Genomic DNA, 20042 nt, shown 5'->3' on the forward strand with positions numbered 1-20042 from the left:
AAATGCAGTAGAGTTTTATTAAGTACCACTATGTCCTGGCCCTGTGTTAAGAACTCTATATTATTTAATTAATCCTTACCCTTGCCACTCACTGTAAGGCAACTTCAGAAAGTTTAAATAACTTGCCCAAAATTCACAGTTAAAAAAGGTAAAACCAGATTTTGAACTTGGGTAGTTTGGTTCCAGATCCCATGTTCTTGATGACTGTAATACTGAACTTCTTTGCCTATGCTACATCATTAGTTTTAATTGTGAGGGACAGTATTAAGATGGAAATAAGTGTACTTCAGAATAGGTTATGTCAGTCATTTTCAACTGGTGTACTGCAAGAATTTTCAAGACATGCAATACCTGACTACTTAGGGGCACTAACCTCTTTCTCTTAGATTATCAAATAAAAATATGACAACAGTCAGCTCAATAATAGCTACCCAGTATAAATGAATCAAAATTATACCTATTTTAAATATATATTTTATTTATTTATCTTTAGAGGGGGAGGGAAGGAGACAGGGAGAGAAACATCAACGTGTGGTTGCCTCTTGTGTGTCCCCTGCTGGGAACTGGCCTGCAACCCAGGCACTTGCCCTGACTGGGAATCAAACCGCAATCATGTGGTTCACAGGCCCGTGCTCAATTCACTGAGCTACACCAGCCAGGGCATATGTATTTTTTATCAGATTGACAAAAATTATATTTTCTGGTGTACCACAGAATTTTAGTAACTAGTTTATGTGTGCCATTAGATGAAAAAGGTTGAAAATAGCTGGGTTAGCTGATGCTATGGCAACCAATCAACTTCAAATCTGAGTAGCTTATGACAATAAAACTTATTTCTTGATCATGTACTGTGCACTGGAGTTGAGTGGAGAATGTGCTACAATGTTATCTTTAATCCACAACTAGGACCAGCATCTATTAGAAACAGTACTATTCATTGTGATTGAAAAAAGGAGAGTTTGAAGGTATGTGGGAGGAAAAATTAATTTCCTCTTACCCTACTAAGTACTACTGCCTGAACTAATAATAACATGAAGATGAGAAAAAATAATAGGGTAAATTGACCAAATGCATTACATATTTACCTAAGGGGGTTTCCTAAGAATATGGGACCCAGGAACAGATCAGGCAGTTAAATTTTATATGCCACCATGCACTAAGGATAAATAGGGGGTAGCTATTTGGGACTTCAAAGGGCAGAAAAGCAATTCACATGAAGGTGGAAAAGAAAATGTTTAAACTTCAATGTTTTCTGGGCCACCTTTAACAGAGATGACTCTAGTCAAAGGGCCTTGCTACACCCCTCTCCGTCACACACTAGTTCAGAGTGTGTAGTGCTTTGTGATGATAGCTCCCTTCCTGGAGCAGATCCTCTATCGAATGTTTTGAAGCAGTTAAAGGGAAGTTCAGAAGTTTGTCATGAGTCTTTTGTTTCTTCAAAATAATAAGCTTAAAATAATCAATCTCTTAAAAAGGCGTATTTTGGGGATGGCAAATTCTGCTCTGCTTCTGTCCCACCTTTGAAAATTCAAATGAAAAGTTTCACAGTTGTTTGTAGATTGCTCCATGTTTTATTGAACCAATTACTCATCCGAGAATAGGTCAGTTGCATCAAACAGTTGTGTCTCATTTTAGGAGGTCGTGATGCAGGTGGGCTCCCCAAATAGGCCTATATTGTGTAAGCAAGCACTCAGGTATTTAATGAGAGGCATTTCTTATTACAGAAACAAAAGAAAAATTGGAGCAAGTTATAAACTGGTATCTGAGTCCTGAGATCTACCAATGGGGATTTCAGGATGTCAGGCTTGAAGACATTTTTGCAGTCCGAAATGTCTCTGATAATGCCATTGGGTATTCAGACGAATGTATGAGTAGCTTAACATAACATCAGGCATGGATTGTCTAAGGCTGAGAAATTATGACAATTTCTCTGAAGCTTATATCAAGTCTTGCTGCAGTTTGCAAGGATTCAGGAAAAGGGCAGTGTTAGTTTTCAATGATTCCAAGTTAAAAGTAGGAGAAAATTAGAAATGTGTTTAGAAAGTTGTAAGCAGCCATGGCCAGGTAGCTCAGTTGGTTCAAGAATCATCTTGATTTGCCAAGGTTGTAGGTTCAATCTCTTGTCAGAGCACATAAAATAACCAACCAATAAATGCATAAATGGGTGGGACAACAAATCAATGTTTCTTTCTCTCCCTCTAAAAAATCAATTTAAAAAATTCAAGCAAATATTTGATAAAACTAGAGGAATCTAGTCCAGTTTATAGCTAACAAGAAAAAGAAACTCAAGGAAGTTAATAAAACTAGAATTTAATATCCATAATCATGTATTATAGTTTCTATTGAAATGTATTTTTCTCTCTAAAAGCATCTTCTATTTTACCAAAGATAGACAAATTTAGACTTATTTATTTGCAAAATAAGTCAAGTTTTAATAATCCTGTCCTGGTATTTGTATAAATATAACAAGAATAGCAATTGATCATATAGGCTCTTTTAAATCTGTTAGCCATAAGACTTTGCCTGTGGTACTTTTAATTATTTCTTTTTAAATTTAATTGTTCAAATACAGTTGTCCCCATTTTACTCATCCAACTCCTCCCCACCTCAGCCATCACTGCTTCCCACCCTTGATCCTACCCCACTTTTGTTTTGGCCATATGCCCTTGACAGATGTTCCTGAAAACCCTTCCTCTCCCCACCATTATCCCCTCCCATATCCCTTCTGGTTACTGTCACCTTCTTCCCAATTTCAATGTCTTTGGTCACATTTTGCTTGCTTGTTTGTTTTCTTCATTCGATTCCAGTTAAAGGTGGGATCATATGGTACTTGTCTTTCACCACCTGACTTATTTCACTTAGCATAATGCTCTCCAAATCCATCTATGCTGTTGCAAAGGGTAGGAGCCCCTTCTTTCTTTCTGCTGAATAATATTCCATTGTGGAAATGCACCATAATTTTTTGATCTATTAATGGGCACTTAGGTTGCTTCCAGCACTTGGCTATTGTAATTGTACTGCTATGAACACTGGGGTGCAGAAGTTCTTTTGCATTGGTGTTTCAGGATTCTTAGGGTGTAATCCCAGCAGTGGAATTGTTAGATCAAAAGACAGTTCCATTTTTAGTTTTGTAAGGTAATTTCATACTGTTTTTCACATTGGCTGCACCAGTCAGCATTCCCACCAACAGCTCACTAGGGTTCCCTTTTCTCTAGATCCCCTCCAACACTTTTTTTATTGATTTGTTTATGATGGCCATTCTCACCAGTAGTGTCTCATTGTGGTTTTGATTTGCATCTATCTGATTTCTAGAGACGCCAAGCATCTTTTCATATATCTTTGGGCCCCCTTTATGTTCTCCTTGGAGAAGTGTCTGTTCAAGTCCTTTGCTCAATTTTTAATTGGGTTGTTTTTCTTCCTGGAATGGACTCCTGTGAGTTCTTCATATATTTTGGGGATCAAACTTTTTTTCAAGGTATCATGGGCAAGTATGTTTTCCCATAAGGTTGCTTCTTTTTTCATTTTAATGCTGTTTTCCTTAGCCATGCAGGCAGTTTTTACTTTGATGAGATACCATTTTTTAAATTCTTTCCTTTATGTCTCTGGTTGTAGGAGACATATCTGTGAAAATATTGCTGTGTGAAATGTCTGAGATTTTCTTGCCTATGTTCTCCTCTAGGACTTTTATTGTGTCACAACTTATTTTTAAGTCTTTTATCCACCTTGAATTTATTTTTGTGTATGGTGTGAGCTGGTGATCAAGTTTCATTTTTTTGCATGTAGCTGTCCAGCTCTCCCAACACTATTTTTGAAGAGGTTATCTTTACTTCATTTCTTGTTGCTGCCTCCTTTGTCAAATATTAATTGATAATAGAGACTTGGGTTTATTTCTGGGCCCCTTATTCTGTTCCATTGGTCCATGTGTCTATTCTTATGCCAGTACCAGGATGTTTTGATTACCATGGCTTTGTAATAAAGTTTGATAGCAGGTACTGTGATCCCTCCTACTTTGTTCTTCTTTCTCAAAATTGCTGTGGCTATTGGGGGTCATTTGTGGTTTTGTATAGTTTTTGAAATATTTGTTTTTTATCTACAAAATATATCATTGGTACTTTAATAAGGATTGCATTGAATTGACAAATCACTCTGGGTAGTATGGACATTTTGATGATGTTAATTCTTCCAATCCATGAACATGTTACATACTTCCATTTGTTTGTATCTTTCTTAATTTCTTTCTTCAGTTTTGCGTAGTTTTCTGAGTACAGTTCTTTTACCTCCTCGGTAAGATTTATTCCTAGATACTTTGTTTTTTCTTGTTGCTATACCAAATGTGATTTTTTCCTGATTTCTGTTTATGATATTTTACTGTTGTACAAAAATGTCTTTGATTTCTGAGTATTGACTTTGTATCCGCTGTTTTGCCAAATTCACTTATTTGGTCAAGTATTTTTTTGGTAGAGTCTATAGGATTTTCTATGTGCAGTATCATGTCATCTGCAAACAATGTTCCTCCTCCCAATCTGGATGCCTTTTATTTCCTTTTCTTGTGTGATCGCTGTGGCTAGGACTTCCAGTACTATGTTGACTAGAAGTGGTGAAAGTGGGCAACCTTGTCTTGTTTCTGATCTTAGTGGGAAAGCTTTTGATTTATGCCCATTGAGTATGATGTTGGCTGTAAGTTTTGCATATATGCCCTTTATTATGTAGAAGAATGCTCCCTCTATTCCCACTTTGCTGAGTGTTTTTATCATAAATGGATGCTGTACCTTACCAAATGCTTTTTCTGATGACATGATCTGTTGATGATGATCTGATGATGATATGATTATTATCTTTGTTTTTGTTTATGTGATGCATTATGTTAAGTGTTTTGCAAATATTGTATCATCCTTGCATCCTTGGAATGAATCCCAACTGATCATGGTGTATGATCTTTTTAATGTATTGCTGCATGCGGTTTGGCAATATTTTGTTGAGGATTTCGACATCTATGTTAATCAGCATTATTGGCCTGTAGTTTTTTTTTTTTCCTTGTTGTGTCTTTGTCTGGTTTTGAGATTAGGATGATGCTGGCTTCATAAAAAGAGTTTGGGAGTCTTCCTTCTTGGATTTTTTGGAATAGTCTGTGAAGGATAGGGGTTAGCTCTAACTTAACTGCTTTGTAAAATTCTCCTGTGAAACCTTGTGGTTCGGAGGCTTTTGTGTGTTGGGAGTTTTTTTGGTTACTGCTTCAATTTTGTCTGCTGTTATTAGTCTATTCTGTCTTTCTGTTTCTTCTTCATTCAATTTTGGAAGATTGTATTTTTTTTAGAAATTTGTTTATTTCACCTAGGTTTTCAAATTTCTTGGCATATAGTTCTTCTTGGGAATTTTTTACAGTCCTTTGTACTTCTGGGGTATCAGTTGTAATCTCTCCTCTTTCATTTCTGATTGTGTTTATTTAGCTCCTCTCTCTTTTTTCTTGGTGAGTCTGCTTAAAGGCTTATTGATTTTCTTTATCTTATCAAAGAATCAGCTCCTGGATTTATTGATCCTTAGAATTGTTTCTTTAGTATCTATGTCTTTTAGTTGTGCTCTGATCTTGGTTATTTTCTTCCTTCTACTTGCTCTGGGCTGTCTTTGTTGTTGTTCCTCTAGTTCATGTAGGCATAGAGTTAGGTTGTTTACTTGAAATGCTTCTATCTTTTTTTAGATAGGCCTGTATTGCTATGAACTTCCCTCTCAGGACTTCCTTCATTGTGTCCCATAAGTTTTGGATTGTTGTGAGTTCATTTTCATTTGTTTCAAGGAATGTTTTCATTTCTCCCTTGATCTCATTCTAAACCCATTCATTGTTTAATAGCATGCTATATAATCTCTATGAATTTGAGTGTTTTTGACTTTTTCCCTTGAGGTTGTTTTCGAGTTTCAGTCCCTTGTGGTTGCAGAAAATGCTTAATATGATTTCAATCATCTTGAATCTGTTGAGGCTTGCTTTGTGCCCTATCATGTTTTCTACCTTTTTTAAAATTTTTTTCATTTAACTCTTGTTCAAGTACAGTTTTCTATCTTTGAAAACATTTCATGTGCATTTTAAAAGAATGTGTATTTTGCTTTTGGGGGATGAATGTTTATATATCTACAATCTTAACATATATATATATATGTGTGTGTGTGTGTTAAGTTTAATATATATATATATTAAATCTATTTGATCTAGGACATTTTTCAATGCTACAATATGTTGTTTATATTTTGTTTGGAACATCTGTCCATTTTTGACAGTGGGATGTTAAAATCTCCTACTATAATTGTTTTGCTGTCAATATCTTTCTTGAAGTCCTCTAAGATTTTCTTTATATATTTGGGTGCTCTTATGTTGGGTGCATATATATTTACAATATTAATGTCTTCTTGGCAGATTCTTCCCTTGAGTATTATGAAGTAACCTTCTTGGTCTCTCTTTATGACCCTTTTTTTGAAGTCTATTTTGTCTGATACGAGATTTGCTACCCTGGCTTTTTTTTTTCCTGTCAGTTTGCTTGGAAAATTTGTTTCCAGCCTTTCACTTTTAGTCTGTGATTGTCTTTTGACCTGAGGTGGGTCTCTTGTAGCAGCATATGTGTGGTTCATGGTTTCTTATCCATTCAGGTGTTCCATGTCTTTTGATTGGAACATTTAATCCATTTACGTTTAAGGTTAGTATTGGTAGGTACTTATTCATTCCCATTTTTGTACCTGTGTTCCTCTCTGTCTCTCTCTTTTTCTTCCTTTCCTTAAAGCAGCCCTTTTAGTAAGTAATTCTTGTAGAGCTGGTTTGGTGGAAGCGTATTCTTTTAGACTTCTTTTGTCTTGGAAGCTCTTTATTTGGTCTTCTATCTTGATTGAGAGCCTTGCTGGGTAAAGTAGCCTTGGTTGCAGGCCTCTGTTTCTCATTACCTGGAATATTTCTTGCCATTCTCTTGTTGCTTGGAGTGTTTCCATTGAGAAGTCAGTAGCTAACCTTATTGGGGCTCCCTTGTATGTTACTTCCCTTTTCTCCCTTGCTGCCTTTAAGATTCTCTCTTTGTCTTGGAATTTACCATTTTAATAATGATGTTTCTTGAAGTGGGCCTGTTTGGGCTCCTATAGACTGGGACTCTCTGTGATTCCTGGATTCGTGTGACTTTTTCTCTCATCAAATTAGGGAAATTTTCCATCATTACTCTTTCAAATATGTTTTTTATCCCTTGCTCTTCTTCTTCTCCTTCTGGTATTTCTATTGTTTGGATACGATTATATTTTATATTTTCTTGCATTTCTCTTAATCCATCTTCATTCTCTCTGAGCCTCTTTTCCTTTTCCTGCTCTTTCTTGTTTTTTTTTTTTTTTTTTTTTTTGTCCTCCNTTTTTTTTTTTTTTTTTTTTTTACTTTGTCCTCCAGCTCACTGATTCGGTGTTCTACTTCATCTATTTTGCTTTTGATTCCTTCTACTGTGTTCTTCAGTTCCAAAATTGTATTCTTCATTTCCTCTTGGCCTTGCTGATAGTTTCTATTTCCTTTTTCACGTTGATATAGTTTGTGGTGAGTTCATTGTAATTCCCCTGTAGTTTCTGGTAGCTCATTGTGAACTCTTTGAATATCTTGATAACCAGTGCTTTGAATTCAATATCTGATAGTTGACTTGCCTCTATTTCATCTAACATTCTTTCTGAGCCTTCCTCCTTTTCTTTTATTTGGGGATTGTTTCTATGTCTTCCCATTGTTTGTGAGACTCTTCTTGTTAGCTTCAGCTTCTTAAATTTTTCTGTTCTGACTGCCTGGGTTTATGGTGTGAACTTCTGTGGTAGAATACCTGTGAAATTCAGTGGTGCAGTCTCCTTCAGGTGTCTTGATGTTCTCCACTTCCACCTACTCCTTTTTGTGTGCATTTGTGATCAGTTGGAGGGGGAGTCAAAATGGTTTATGACAGCAGAAGAATATTTTATGATATTTATAATCACCGCTGGTAGAGAAGAGATACATCTTTAGGCTATATATAGTGTTAATTGTAATCTTCAACCCAACTTGCCACTTTTAAGAAAGGATGGACAAAAGATAAGTTTCTTGTTGGGAAGGGAAGGCTTGTGAGTTAGATCTAAAAAGCAATGAAGTGTGGGAAGTCAGATTTTGAGGTAAGGTGAGAGTAAAGAATAGTAAAATAGGTGTAGCGTGTGAGGAAATAGAGTTAATCACTACAGCAATAGAATTCAGGAACCTGTCAAGTGGGCTAAGATCTGAGAGATGTGAAGTATTTACAGTTGTATAGAACAGCTATAATTTACAATAATATTATAGCAACAGTCATATGACAGATTCTATGTGATCTGTCTGAATAGAGGGTATAGAGTTTTGGGTAGTGTGCTAAAGGAAAGCAAGTGACGTGAAGTATAAAAAATTAGCAATACACTGTGAAGGAAAGGACAGAGGAAACCTGTCAAATAATATAATATAACCAGCCAAGACTAAGAAGCGTATACATAAATAGGAGGAATACAAAGATACTATTATAATATAAAAGAAGTGAGAATAGTGAAAAATACAAATGTGCAGCAACTTGTGGCTTCTCTGCTATAGCAAAGTGAAATTTGTCTCTCTGTCTCTACTCTTGAGATGCCCTCTCTTTGGGTCCCACTCTTGTCTTTTCGCAGTTCCCCGTTGTTTGTGTCTCTTTTGGGTAGAAGAAAGCAAAGCAACAAACAAACAAAAAAAAGGCAGGAGAAGGGAGGAAAAAGTAATAAGTTTGGAAAGAAAGGAAGAAGGAGTAAAATAGGAAAAAAGAAAGAAGAGGAAGAAAGTATTGAAAAATAAAGCAATAATAAAATTAAAAATATAAGATTACTAAAAAAAAAAGTTACTAAAGGAAAAAAAATTCCCCTGTTGGTTTCAAACTGTCCAAACCGGTTTTTCTGGTTTCAGCAGGACCTCTCTGTGGGCTGGGGTGCAGGCACATGCATGCAGGTGCCATCCAGACTACCAGACTGGGGTGTGGGCACCCACAGGATCTAGCATGGTCCTTCCTAGTCCTGTGGCAGGACCCAAATGCTTCCTCCCCTCCTCTGGATCGCTGCCAGGCTGGGTGGGAAGCAAGCCAAGCTGCTGTTGCAGGAGAACATCTCAGTCCATTTTCAAAAAAAAAAAAAAAAACTTATCCCAGAAGCCTGTCTCTCAGCCTAGCCCAATTCCCAGCCAGACCGGTGAGGACAATGTGCCTCTCAAGTCTCCTGGGCTGGCGACCACAGAGTCCGCAATTGAACACAGCCCTTTGTCCTCGTTACCCTCTCTGTAAACTCAAGCAGGCAGGTCTCTGCCTGTTGTTGCCCAGCCTTGTTTAGATGGGGAGGGAGGGAGCTGGTGATCTGGCTTTCTCCCAAGGACCCTGCAGCAGGCCCCAGGCTTTCAAAGAGTCTGCCATATACCCTCCAGGTTCCGGCTTCTGAAGAGTCCTCCATGGCAGATGCCTCTGTCCCAGACCAATGCCTCTGGAACCTGACCACGGTGGCGGCCTTTATCTTTACTCAGGTCCCCGAGGCCCCACTGATCTGCATCTGTCTGGTCCAACTGTTGGTTGATTGTGCTGTTCCTCAGTAGATCTGCCAAGATTTTCTCCCATGTGTATGGGAGTTGGAATCCTCTCCATCCTACTCCATTGCCATCTTCCCAGCCTCTTGCCTATACAATGTTTTATGACCACTTGAAAAGAATGTATATTCTGCTACTCTGGGATAAAATGATCTGAAGTTATCAACTAAATCCATCTGATCTAGTGTGTGATTTAATCCTGCTGTGTTCTTGTTGTTTTTCTGTCTAGAAGATCTATCTACTGAAGTCAATTGGGTATAAAAATCCCTGACTATGCCTGTGTTTCTGCCAATTTTTCTTTTTATGTCCATCAAGATGTGTTTATACCTTTAGGTGCTCCTGTTGAGTGAATAGATGTTTACAAGGGTTATATCCTCTTGTTGTATTGTTTTATTTATCATTATGAGGTGTCTTTTTTCTCTGTTATAGCCAAAATAGACTTTAAAGTCTATTTTGTCAGATATAAGTATTACTGCTCTAGCTCTTTTTCACTTCCATTTCCATCTTTTTCCATCCCTTTACTTTTAGTCTCTGTATATCTTTTGTTCTGAGATGGGTCTCTTGTATACATCATACACATGGGTCTTGTTTTCTTATTCATTCAGCTACTATATGTCTTGTGATTGGAGAATTTAAGCCACTTATATTTAAAGTGATTATCGATAGGTACATATTTGTTATCACTTTATTCTTTCAAATATATTCTTCTATTGTCTTTCCCCCTTCCCCTCCCCTCCTTCTTCTTTCTTCTTCTTCTTCTTCTTCTTCTTCTTCTTCTTCTTCTTCTTCTTCTTCTTCTTCTACTACTGTGCCTCCTCTTTCTTCTTCCTAATGAAGACTCTTTTGCATTTCTTATATTGCTGCTTTGATGTTAACAAACTCCTTTAACTTTTTCTTGTCTAGGGATATCTTTATTTCTCATTCAATTTTACATGATGGCCCTGCTGCATAAAGCAATCTTGGTTGTAGGTCCTTGATTTTCATCATTTTGATTACTTCATGCTAATTCCTTCTTGTTTGAAATGTTTCTGTTGAAAAATCAGCTGAGAGTCTTATGGGAGCTCTTTCTTAGGTAACTATCGTTCTCTTATTGCTTTTAAAATTATCCCTTTGTCTTTCACCTTTGTCACTTTAATTATGTTGTATCTTGGTTTGGCCCTCTTTGGGTTTGTCTTGTTTGGGACTCTGTGTTTCTTGAACTGCGTGTCTTTTTCTTCACCAGGTTAGGGAATTTTGAGTCATTATTTTGTTGTTGTTGTTGTTTTTGTTTTCATTTTTTTTTCAAATATGGATGTCTCTCTTGCATCCCCTGCTGGAAACTGGCCTACAACCTAGGCATGTGCCCTAACTGGGAATTGAACCACAGTCCTTTGGTTCACAGGCCCGTGCTCAATCCACTGAGCTACACCAGCCAGGGCAAGGTCATTATTTCTTCAAATAGGTTCTTGGTCCCTTGTTCTCTCTCTTCCCTTTCTGGTACCCATATGATGTGGGTGTTGTTATAGTTAATGCTGTCCCAAAGGTCCCTTAAACTGTCTTCCTTTTTAAAAATTCTTTTTTATTTTTGCTGCTCTGATTGGGTGTTTTTTCTGGCCTCTCTTCCAAATGACTTATTTGATCCTCTGCTTTATCAAACCTACTTTTTATACTTTCTTGTGTATTTTTCATTTCAGATGTATTATTCGTTTCTAACTGATTCTTTTTAAGAGTTTTTATGTCCTTTATTATGTAGTTATTACTAAGGTTTTTTTAGCATTCTTATAATCATTTTTAAACTCTGAATCTGATAAATCACCTGCCTTCATTTTATTTAGATGTTTTTCTGGAGATTTCTCTTGTTCTTTTATTTGGGGCCTGTTTCTTTGTGTCCTCATTTTTGCTACCTTTTTATTATTGTTTATAATCATTAAATAGATCTGCTATGACTCCTAGTCTTTGTGGGGTTGCCTTATGTAGTAGGTCTCCTGTGGCATCCAGTGGCATGGTCTGCTTCATAAACCGAGCTGAGTGCTTCTGGAATCTCCCTTGTGTGAACTATTTGGATCAACCTAGTCTAATTGAGTCTTGCTTGCTATTGGCCTACTTATGCACAGCCTTGGCTATTTGGCTGGTTGACTGTTAGGATCAACCCAGACCACAGTGTATGAGCTGCTATACTGGTGCTGACCACATGATGCAGAATGTACCTCAGCAGAGTTTGTTTCCTCCTGAGAACTCCCTTTGTATATACTGCTTATGGAGTTTATTAGATACCACTCTGATGTTGTATGAAGCTGACCACTGGATATGTCTGTTCAGGAGTCTCTTGGGAGAGACTCTGGTACAAGCCAATATCAGACACTGCCTCTGACTTTTTCTGAGTAACATGTTTGGAGTTACAAAGTGAACTACAGTTTGTGGCTAACTTTTCTGGGCCTGGTATGTGCTGAAATAACCAGTGTACCAAGGATGGCTTTTACCAGCACAGGACCCTGGGCAAGGTCAACAAAAGTCCTAAGAAACCCCAAAATCTGCCTTTCCTGTCTCTGCCTGCCAGATGCTTATTAGGCTCAGTCACTGAAAGCACCTCTGGCAGTACTGGAATTGCATGAGGTAGCATCACAGTAAGTCACCAGATAAGGAAGGGTGAGTGGTGCTCACCAGTTTGATGTAGATTCAAGCTTGGTGACAGTGCTGGATTTTAGGCCAATCGACAATTGTCCCAGTGTATCCCAAGTATATCTACCACCCGCTGGGTGTTCACACACCTTTGTGGTGGGATGAGGTTTCATGTAATTATCAGGTTGAGGCCAGCAGTTTATGAGGCCCAAGCTGAGCAAGATTTGGCTGCATGAAGGAACGGCTCTGCATGGGTAGGACATACGAGGGTAAAATGGCCCCCATCCTAGAGCCACACAACACAGTCTTTCTCAGATTTTGCCATGAGCCCAATCTCAGCAAGGCAAGGCTGCTTGAAGTCGGGAGGGTAGGGTTAAGTGATCTGTGAGGAGGATGTGCAAGTCAGGCTTTGAGGAAGGGAGGGGGACTTGTTCCCATCCCAGAGCAACGCAATTCAGTCTGTCCCAGATTCTACCCAAACCTTGTCAAGACGGAGCTACCAGGAGTTGGGAGCATGGGGTGTGCTAGGAGCCTGGAGAGTGGTGCTGGAATGTCTTCCAAGGAGGGAGGAACCACTCGGATTCATGGGAAAGTGGGCAGAATGGTCCTCTCCCCAAGGTTACACATCTCGGTTAGTGACACCTCCCGAGTCTCCCAGGTCTCTAGATACTGGCCCAGGCAGCTGACTATTCAGCATGGTGCGAACTTTGCAGGGTGGAGTGAAAGGGAGTCCAGAGGGTGGAGCTATTGCTTTCCCCGTTTGATGCTGCTCCATCCAAGAAAGATGGCATCTGTGGTGTCGACATTGACTCAGCACAGGGATCCTAGCAGCTGTCCCTTCAGCTGTCTCCTTAGAGCCACAGTCCCAGACTCTCTTCACTGTCTCTAGTCTACTCCACTCTCCCTTTGCAGGAGCCCAGGGTAAGTAGTTGACAATAGGACACTGTACACTGGTACTTTAAGGGGACACCTGTTTCTCTAGCAGATTCCTGTTTCTCCCCAAGACAGAGTTTCCACTAATTTTCATAGCCATATGATATGTGGTCACTCTGAGACACTAGTATGGGGAGCCTGGCTTGATACCTCACGCTCCTAAGGGGGAAACTTTGCAACTGAGATATCCCTCTGAAACCTCACTTGTACCTCATGTTTCCATCTTTCCTACCAGTCTTCATGTGGATTCTTCTATTGTTTCAGTATTTGTATAAAGTTCCAAAACTTCAGTGTGTTAATCAAGAAGAGGATAATCCAGTTAGTAAATGTAAAAGCAAAGCAAAACCAAACAAAACAAACTGAAATAAAACAAAACAATGGGACACTAAACATCAGTTTTATTTTATTTACTTTTTTGTTTTCACACAGCTGACCTTTGAATGAATAGATGTCACAAAGCCCAACTCCATACTTGAGTAAATGTGAAATAAAACTTTGGGGCTGTTGGAGTTCCTGTCATTTTCTCCACTGAGTCTTTGTCAATATTTTAAAGGACTTTTTAGATTATTTCCATGCTACGCAAACATACACACACACACACACTCTATTATACATTGCTAAGATACTTTAAAATCATAATTAGGTAACATAAGAGTTAGAAAATAACCTAGCAGTTATTTAGATAACTATCTCCTGATAGTTATCTAAATAATCTTTAACGATCTAGATAAAGATTATATTATTTTTCTCAGAGCATCCCCTGTCAGGTGATGACTCATTCACTGGTTGGATCTTCAGCCACATTATTTTGGGCATGCTTAAACTGGACTCTTTCTCTGGCCTACATCAAATTTCTTTAATCAAAAAACAGGCTGACAGTGACCAGAGGGGAGAGGGGAGGGAGTTTCAGGGGAATAGGGTGAAGGGTTTGCAGGAACAATTATAAAGGATACATGGGCAATTAACGGGAGACGGGAGTTGGAAATGGGAGGAAAGTGGGGAGGGCTGGAGTGTTGGGCTGGAGTGGGGGGAAAAGGCAGAAAACTGTACTTGAACAATAATAATAATAATAAAAAACTGCTGGCCTGATCTGCTCCTGCCCTAAATTCTCTTCTATTCATAGTTGTTTTTTTTTTTATTTCAATCAATGGCATTTACATCTGTCTCATTCTTTATATCAAAAATTTGGTGTTACCCTAACTCCATTCTTTCTCTCAAATTTCAATTCAACCTGCCAGTAAAGATATTTTATCCTACCTTCAGAATATGTTCAGACTCCAACCACTTCTCAGTACTTCTCCTGGGTGAAGCCATTATTTCCTCTGAGGTAATTTATTGCAGACACCTAAGGTGGGTCTCCTTCTTTCATCTTTGCTCTCTTCAGTCTCTTCTCCACAGAGAAAGAAAAAAAACATAAAATTAAAAGTTATTTAGATCTTGCCACTGGTTGGCCTAAAACCCTCATTGGTTTCATATCTCTATCAGGGTCACAGTCAAAGTCCTCACAATAGCTCTACACAATGTGCCTTCCCAATTCCCCCTGATATCTCTCTATGACTATTACCACCCTCTTCTCTGCTTATGCTTCTACATCCACACTGGCCTCCTCACTTTCCTTTCAAAGAAATATACACTTCTATGTTTACTGGCTCTTGCTTTGCCTAGAATTTTTTTCCTCAGATGTCTACATGATCCACATTCTTGTGCCTCTCAGTCTTTGCTCAAATATATCACATCCTCTGTGAGGATTCACGTGACCACTTATTTATTTTAATTTTATTTCCCTCCCGGCACTCAGATCTTCCTTACTCTCCTCTGCTTTTGAATAGCATTTGTTGCCCTTTATTGCATCATGTCATTTACTTTTCTATTAAGTTTATTATTTTTTCTTTCAAGTAAAATGTAATTTCCACAAGGCAGATATTTTCATCAGTTTTGGTTCCTAATGTGTAATTGCACAAAGAAGGCTTTTAATAAATATTTGTTGACTGACTAAATAAATAAAATAAAAAATTTAGGACCCCATGAGATACAGACCATTTTCTTCACACAACCTTCAGACCTCTGTTGAAAATGAATTTTTTTCTTAACTTTAGTAGTCCTGGCCTCTTGAATTTGCATAACTCTATTGGCATGGGAGTTGGCCTGAAGCCCATACCCCATGGCCAAACCTTCTGACAATAACCTGAGAAGGTAGGAACTTTTATATCCTAATTCATCAAGTGAGAAAATAGAAGTTCAGACAGGTTAAGTGATTTGTCCAGTGTCACATTGTTATTAAATGAAAAAGTCAGGATTCAGATGCAGGCAGTCTGAATCTATAGCTCATGCTCCTAAGCACTGTTTTGTACTCTTATTTATGTCTCTTCTTTCTAGAGAAAGGTACACAGTTATCTTGGGGTGTAACTCTTAGGGAACAATATTCTCAGAATATGTAAGGCACTTTCTGGAATCTATTGTAAGATATGAGAAGTTAATTACTTTTTTGGTAGCCTGGTTCATTAATGAATAGCCAAAATTCTATTTGGAGAAATTAGGGCTAGGGAAGAACATCTGGATTGTTTTCCATTTTGCGGCAGGTTACAAAGCAAGGTGAATGTGTTTTCCATAGAAGAGCCATTTGGATGTAAAGACAGTATGTTTTTCCTGGGTCATCCCTTTTTCAGTCTCATTGATTGTCAAAGGAAATGGTGCTGCTTTGGGCTAGGGCAAAACTATCACTGGTGGAAGTCTTATTTTTATTGAAACAGCCCAGTGTCACAATAGTCATTCTGGCAGTTCTACCCCCTGCCAACACAGAATGAGTTTATTGTCAACAACCCCTCTTACCCCCAGACCTCTTTCACACATACCATAGTGAAGTCACAACTCTTGAGTCTCTATTTTCACAGCTGCCTATTTTTACTTAAGTGTGGACTGTGAATTTGTCTCTGTTACTTTCTGTGTTGTTATATTTCAACCTTCATTTCATCTTACTGGAAACTGAAAATTCCAGTTATCTCATTGAACATTTTAATTAGATTTCCCAGCTTAATGTTTTTGAGTGAATAGAACAATCTACGCATGAATTTATTTTTGTAGTTTTATAACTTTATTTGACAATCAGCAGCTAGTTCTCATCCATATTAACTGTTTGTAGATTTTTGAAAGTGGTAACAGACACATAGGTAACAAACATGTAGGGTTCATTTGGTGTAACTTCATTAATTTCATTACTTTTTCTGGACAACACCTAGATAAGGTATGGTGCATCTCTAATTCCTTTGTTGAGCCTGGTGTCAGTGAGCACATCTGGAGTTCCCATGTCCTTCATGGCAAATTTTTGTATCTGTTTGAGTGCCCAAGGAGCAAGTTTCTTGAAACACATTCCATATATGGGCTGTGAATGTTGATGGTGTGTTCTTTGGTCACTAGTTCATTGATGGCAGAACAGTCCTTGTCCATCTTGCCACCCTTCTTGTGGGAGCCATTCTGCTGGGCTGAGATTGGAAAGGAACATATAGATATTTTAAAAAATAATTCCTAAGCATTGCAGGAATAGTGGTAGCATGCCAACATTTTATCAGCTGTGAATTTAAGAAAGTTATTAAGTTTATTACATAGGTGACCTAAAAGATAGAAATTCTGAGAAATATATTATTTGGAAAGGTAGATAAACTCTGATAGTTTATTGTAGAGTAGTATAGTACAATTTAAATATAAAGACAGCCCATATTTGTAGGCTATATATATATGGCTTATATTTTATAGAAATATAAATAAATGTAACTTAAAATATTGTAGTAGCCACATTTAAAAAGTATTTTTTGTAGAAAAAAACTTTTATTTTTTTACTCATTTATTTATTTATTGTTGTTTGATTACAGTTGTCTCCATTTTCCCCCATTGCTATCCCCTGCCCTGCCCATACCCCTCTCCCACATTCAATCCTATCTTAGTTGTCCTTGCCCATTGATCCTGTACATGCATGTTCCTTGACTTGATCACTTCCGCTACTTTTCCCTTTTATCCCCTCCCACTTCCCCACTGATCACTGTCAGTTTGTTCTTTATTTCTAAGTCTCTGGTTCTATTTTGCTTGCTTGTTTATTTTGTTGATTAATTTCCATTTATAGGTGAGATCATATGGTATTTGTATTTCACCTCCTGGCTTATTTCACTTAGCATAATACTATGTAGTTCAATTCACACTGTTGAGAAAGGTATAAGTTCCTTCTGTCTTTTGGCTGCATAGTATTTCATTGTGTAAATGTAACATAGTTTTTTGACATACTTGTTTACGGATGGGCATTTAGGCTGTTTCTAGCACTTGGCTGTAGTAAATAATGCTGCTATGAACATTGGGGTGCCTAGGTTCTTTTGAATTAGTGTTTCAGGGTTCTTAGGGTATAATTCCAGCAGTGGAATTGCGAGGTCAAAAGGCAGTTCCATTTTTAGTTTTCTGAGGAAATTCAATACTGTTTTCCACAGTAGCTGCACCAGTCAGCATTCCCACCAACAGAGCACCAAGGTTCCCTTTTCTCCACAACCTCTCTAAAAGTTGTTGTTTGTTGATTTGTTTATGATGGCCATTCTGACCGGTTTGAGGCTGTATCTCATTGTATCTCTCTGATGACTAGTGATGCTGAGCATCCTTTCATGTCTCTGGGTCCTCTGTATGTCCTCCTTGGAGAAGTGTTTGTTCATGTCCTTTGCCTATTTTCTTTTTTAGAATGGAAAACATTTTCCCATTATTGTTCTGGGAGTGATTAATAAAAATGCATTTGTATAATTTACATAGGAATTAAATACCTACAAAGTTCTAAAATGACATGTTTTGAAGCTTAGAAAATGTGTTTAACTTGAACACTTAAGTATTGCTAATTCGCCTCACTTGAGACATGCACCATAAAAGCGTAAATGAGAGAAGCAGAGTATCTTTGTTTTAGTGCTGAATCCTAAACAGCCTGTTAGTCATGTTCAAAATTGGTGGTACCATTAATTTGCAAATATAGGATCCCTGTAATGTGCCAGGTCACCATTCGCTGAGGCTGCAGTGGGGTTTTTCAAACATGTTTTGAAAGCGTAACAAAATCAAACATTTGGTAACCAGTAGCTGTGTTTCAGTCTTCCATGTGCCAGTGGCTAGTAGTGGCTTCTCCTTGCTTTAGGTAGAGATCTCTGGTTCAAGCTGAGTTTTCCTGACAACCAGGGCCTGCTAACTCCTTTGCCTATTTTTTAACTGTATTGTTTGTCTTCCAGGTGTGGAGTCCTTTGAGTCCTTTACATGTTTTGGAGATCAAACCGTTGTCTGAGGTATCATTGGCAAATATATTTTCCCATATGGATGGCTCCCTTTTCATTTTGGTGATGTTTTCTTTAGCTGTGCCAAAGCTTTTTAACTTGATGTAATCCCATTTATTCTCTCCTTTATGTTCCTTGTTCTAAGGGACATATCAGTGCAAATATTACTGCATGGAACATATGAGATTTTTCCTGCTTATGTTCTCTTCTAGAACTTTAATGTTTCATGAGTTATATTTACGTATTCCATCCATCTTGAGTTTATTTTTGTATATGGTATAAGTTGGTGGTTGAGTTTCATTTTTCACATGTAGCTCTCCAGATCTCCCAGTACCATTTGTTGAAGAGGCTATTTTTACTTGACTTTATGCTTCTGCCCTCTTTGTCAAATATTAATTGACAAATGAGATATGTGTTTAATTCTGTACTCCCTGTTCTGTTTCATTGATCCATGTTTCTGTTTTTATGCAAATACCAGACTGGTTTGATTACAGTAGCCTTGTAATATACTTTTATGTCAGGTATTGTGATCACTCTTACTTTGTTCTTCTTTCTCAAAATTGCCGCAGCTATTCAGAGCCATTTATGGTTGTGTATAAATATTTGAAATGTTTATTCTATCTGTGAAATATGTCATTGATATTTTAGTAGGGATTGTGTTGAATCTATAAATTTCTTCTGGGTAGTATGGATATTTTGATAATGTTGATTCTTCTAATTCATGAACATGGTAACTGCTTCCATCTATTTTTTTTCTTAGCTTCTTTCTTCAGTGTTCTGTAGTTTCCTGTTTATAGGTCTTTTACCTCCTTGGTTAGGTGTATTCCTAGGTACTTTATTTTTCTTGTTGCTATAGTAAATGGGGTTTTCCCCCAATTTCTGTTTCTGATATTTCATTATTTGTATACAAAAATGCCTTTGGTTTCTGAATATTGACTTTGTATCCTGCTGTTTTGCCAAATTTACTTATTAGGTTGAGCAGTGTTTTGGTGGAGTCTAAAGAATTTTCTATGTATGCTATCATATCATCTGCAAACAATGACAGGTTTTTTTCCTCCTTTCCAATCTGAATGTCTTTTATTTCTTTTTCTTGTCCAATTGCTGTGGCTAGAACTGCCAATATTATGTTGCATAGAAGTGGTGAAACTGAATACCCTTGTCTTAGGGGAAAAGCTTTTAGTTATTGTCTGCTGAATATGATATTGGCTGTAGGTTTCTTGTGTATGGCTTTTTTGTTGAGGTATGCTTCCTCTACTCCCACTTTGCTGAGTGCTTTTATCCTAAATGGGAGCTGTAATTTACCAAATGTTTTTTAGCATCTATTGATATGATCATGTGTTTTTGTCTTTGCGATGAATTATGTTTACTGATTTGTGAATATTGTACTATCCCTGCATCCCTGTGATGAATCCCTCTTGATGATGGTGTATGTTCTTTAAAAGATTTTTTAAAGATAAAATTAATTTTAATAATCTTAACTCAACATGTCCAAAATAGTATTTTGTTCCCTGAGGCTGGTGAACCAAGTTACCATATACTTAACAATAGCAGTTTATTCTCTCACAGTTTTGTAGAGCAAAAGTTCAAAGTCAAGCTGTAAGTAGAGTCCCACTCCCTCTGGAGGCTCTAGGCAGAGTCCCTTCTCT

General features: G+C 37.6%; 1 protein-coding gene and 1 pseudogene across 2 annotated transcripts in view; one reads left to right on the plus strand and one right to left on the minus strand.

Moving 5' to 3' along the window:
* TAFA1 (TAFA chemokine like family member 1) overlaps positions 1–20042 on the plus strand; it is a 597419-nt gene that overhangs the window by 24899 nt on the left and 552478 nt on the right. The window lies entirely within an intron of this gene.
* On the minus strand, positions 16200–18650 carry LOC118983617 (60S ribosomal protein L31-like; annotated as a pseudogene).

The sequence above is a fragment of the Sturnira hondurensis genome, unplaced genomic scaffold, assembly GCF_014824575.4.
Source record: "Sturnira hondurensis isolate 20B ecotype Veracruz unplaced genomic scaffold, ASM1482457v3 Scaffold0002840, whole genome shotgun sequence".
In the NCBI taxonomy this organism is placed as follows: Eukaryota; Metazoa; Chordata; class Mammalia; order Chiroptera; family Phyllostomidae; genus Sturnira; species Sturnira hondurensis.